This window comes from Gossypium arboreum, chromosome 5 (genome assembly GCF_025698485.1).
Source record: "Gossypium arboreum isolate Shixiya-1 chromosome 5, ASM2569848v2, whole genome shotgun sequence".
NCBI classification, from domain to species: domain Eukaryota; kingdom Viridiplantae; phylum Streptophyta; class Magnoliopsida; order Malvales; family Malvaceae; genus Gossypium; species Gossypium arboreum.
This window is the reverse complement of record NC_069074.1, coordinates 48,946,385-48,950,293: the sequence shown is the minus strand read 5'-3', so window position 1 is coordinate 48,950,293 and position 3,909 is coordinate 48,946,385. Positions and strand designations below refer to the sequence as shown.

Below are 3,909 nucleotides of genomic sequence, written 5' to 3'. Positions count from 1 at the left end.
ATGTTTTTTTATTTAGTTATGAACTAAATCCCCTAAATACCTAAGGGGAATGAAACCTAAGACGAATCTTGTTATTATTTTCTAAATTGTATGATAAATATTTACTTGTTCTTAATTATGTGTTCTTAATTCTTGTTTTGATATCCCAGGATATTGATTCAAGATAAGCTCTTATTCAGAGGAGGAATATACCCTGTCTAAGAGTACATTTGTCATAATTAAGAGGAGTTGTTTGCGCGCCTAGACATAGGGTGACAAGATTTCGCCGGATTAGGGTGAAACCTAATAAGGGGATCCATAGATCGAGTTAATGCAACCCTAGGATGTTAATTAGAGAAAGGTCTGAATTATTCAATCTAGGGATTAGACATTATTAGTCTTCCATAGGGATAATAACATAACTTAGGGATCTCTACGGAACAAGTTAAATGAATAAATCGTCTAATTCGGAGCCAGAATAACAAGTACAGTCTAGGTAGATTTTTCCTTAGGTATTGTCTTAATTCAATCAATTTTCCTAAAAGAAATTCCCCAATTCTATTCTCTGTGAGTTCTTAGTTTAGATAATTAGTTAGTTAAAACTAAACCTCTTTATTCTAGGGCTAGATAAGAAAAAGACAGTCATTACTAGTACTTTTAGTTCCTTTGGGTTCAACAATCCGGTTTTGCTAAAACTATACTATTGTTCGATAGGTACACTTGCCTACATCGCGATAATAGTTAGATTCAAGAATGATTAATTATAAATATTTAAAACCTATCACGAAATCACGCGATCAAGTTTTTAGCGCCGTTGCCGGGGAACTAAGATATTGGGAACGCTCAATTTTTATTACTTTAGCCATTTATTTTTCTTGCAATTTTATTTTATTATTATTATTATTATTTATTAATTTACTTTTTCTTTCTGTTGGCAGATTTTTATAGTTTATGACTAGAAGAAACCCGTCAGGACCACTACTTTTTGACGAAGAAATCGATCGCACAGTTCGTAGAAACCAAAGAGAAATAAGGCAAAGCCTAAGATACACAAAGAACGAGCAAGAAGACGAGACTCAACCCCCAACTGAAGAGATGGCTGAAAACCAAGACAATCAGCTACCTCCTGCAACTGTGGCTAATCAAAATCCTGCTCCACGCACTATGTATGATTATGCTAAACCTTCTTTAACAGGAACTGAATCAAGTATAGCTAGACCTGCTGTAGCTGCAAATACTTTTGAACTGAAACCTAACACAATTCAAATGATACAACAGTTGATGGTTTGCAAGAAGAAGATCCCAACGCTCACTTAGCGAACTTTTTGGAACTATGCGATACATTTAAAATTAATAGCATTTCTGACAATGCCATTTGTCTTCGGTTATTCCCTTTCTCATTAAGGAACAAAGCTAAACAGTGGTTGATCTCGTTACCACAAAGGTCAATTCTACTTGGGAACAAATGACCGAAATTTTTTTACTAAAATATTTTTTGCCGGTTAAAACGGCTAAATTACGTAATGATATCTCTTCTTTTGTGCAGATGGATTTAGAAACACTCTACGATGCATGGGAGAGATACAAGGACCTTTTGAGAAGGTGCCCTCACCATGGGTTACTGCTTTGGCTTCAAGTTCAAACATTCCATAATGGCCTGAATCCTTTGACTCGAAAAATGGTTGACGCAGTTGCTGGTGGAACCATCAATAATAAAACACCTGAAGATGCTTATGAGTTCATAGAGGAGATGTCATTGAATAACTATCAGTGGCAAGTCATAAGGACAAAGCCAACAAAAACAGTCGGTGTTTATAACGTCAACTCGGTCACCATGCTCTCTAATTAGGTAGAACTCTTGAATAAGAAAATTGATGGGTTTCTTAGTTCTTCACAGGTTCACCTAGTAATGCAGTGCGAAGCAAGTGGAGGTGGAACAAGCCATTCGGAATACCAACCTTATGGCCACAACATAGATAACGAGAGATTAAATTACATGGGTGATAATCCTCGACCTCAAAAGAATCCATATAGTAACACTTATAATGCAGGTTGGAGGAACCACCCAAATTTCTCGTGGGGCGGTCAAGGCAATCAAAGACCACAACATCCTCTGGGCTACCAACAGCCACCCTATCAACAGGAAAAGAAATCGAACCTTGAAGAGATGCTCACAAAGTTTATCTTGGTATCAGAAACCCATTTTCAAAACACCAAAACGACACTTAAAAATCAACAAGCATCAATCCAAGGGCTCGAAACTCAGATAGGCCAGCTATCCAAACCGATTTCAGAAAGACCACTAGGAAGTTTACCTAGTAACACCAAATCAAAAAAGCATGTGAAACCAGTTACACTAAGGAGTGGGAAAGTGTTAACGGAATCTGAAAAGAAGCTAACACAAGAAGTCGTGGTAAGCGAAAAGGGGGAAGAACAACCCGAAAATAGTGACAAACTAGTGCCGAAGGAATATAAACCTCCAGTTCCATACCCAGCAAAATTGAAAAAAGATTGCATTGATGCACAATTTGGTAAGTTTCTTGAACTTTTTAAGCAATTACATATGAACTTACCTTTTGTTGAAGCCATCTCGCAGATGCCTACATACGCAAAATTTTTGAAGGAGCTTCTAACAAATAAAAGGAAATTCAAGGACTTATCTACAGTAGAACTCAATGAGGAGTGCTCAGCCATACTCCAAAACAAGCTACCAACCAAACTGAAAGATCCAGGAAGTTTTACTATCCCTTGCTTAATTGGTAGTCTGAATGTTAAGAAAGCACTAGCTAATTTAAGCACTAGCATTCATTTGATGCCATATAAAATGTTCAAACAACTTGGTCTTGGGGAACCTAAACCTACTAGGATGAGTATTCAATTAGCCGATAGATCTGTTAAATATCCTGAGGGCATTATAGAAGACATACTTGTGAAAGTAGATAAATTCATATTTCATGTTGACTTTGTTTTGCTTGACATGGATGAAGATGTGGAAGTACCCTTAATTTTAGGATGCCCATTTTTAGCCACTGCTAGGGCTGTAATCGATGTGGGTGAGGTAAATTGGTACTTAGAGTAGGTGACGAGGAGATTATCTTTAAAATTTATGATGCTATGAAATTTTCTAGGGAACAGGATGACTCATGTTATTTTATTGACTCTATTAATCATACTACTCAAGACTCTTTTCAGGAAATTGTACAGAAGGACACGACGGAACTGTATCTAGCTCAAGAAGAGGAGACAGATGATGAACCTAATGAGCATTCTTCAAGACGAGTAGAATATGAGGGCATTAAGATAAACGATGAACTTAGGCAAAAACCCTCTATTGAAGAGCCTCCTAAACTGGAACTTAAACAATTACTAAACCACTTGGAATACGCATTCCTTGGAAATAATTCTACATTACCAGTTATGATTGCTTCTAACTTGCAACCCAAGGAGAAAGAGGAATTAATCCAAGTATTAGAAGAACATGAAAAGGCCATTGCTTGGAAAATTTCTAACATTAAAGGAAGCAGCCCTTCTTTTTGAACCCACAAAATTTTGATGGAAGATGAATACAGACCTTGTGTACAAGCTCAAAGACGAATGAACCCTAACATGAAGGAAGTTGTAAAATCTGAGGTAATTAAACTTCTAGATGTTGGAATTATTAATCCTAATTCTGACAGTTCTTGGGTAAGTCCAGTGCAGGTTGTCCCTAAGAAATGAGGCGTGACGGTTGTGACCAACGAGAAGAATGAATTAATCCCAACAAGGACAATCACAGGATGGAGAGTTTGCATTGACTACAGAAAACTGAATGATGCCACAAGAAAAAATCACTTCCCCTTGCCATTCATTAACCAAATGTTGGAAAGATTATCCGGGCACATGTACTACTATTTTCTAGACGGACTCTCTGGTTACTTCCAAATCCCAATA

The 3,909-nt window shown here is 37.0% G+C and overlaps 1 non-coding gene across 1 annotated transcript; it reads right to left on the bottom strand.

The window, feature by feature from the left end:
- Positions 1–1,492: 1,492 nt before the first annotated feature.
- LOC128293436 (small nucleolar RNA R71) lies at positions 1,493–1,599 on the bottom strand. The gene has a single exon (XR_008283619.1). It is a non-coding gene; the product is annotated as a small nucleolar RNA R71 (small nucleolar RNA).
- Between the last annotated feature and the right edge of the window lie 2,310 nt (positions 1,600–3,909).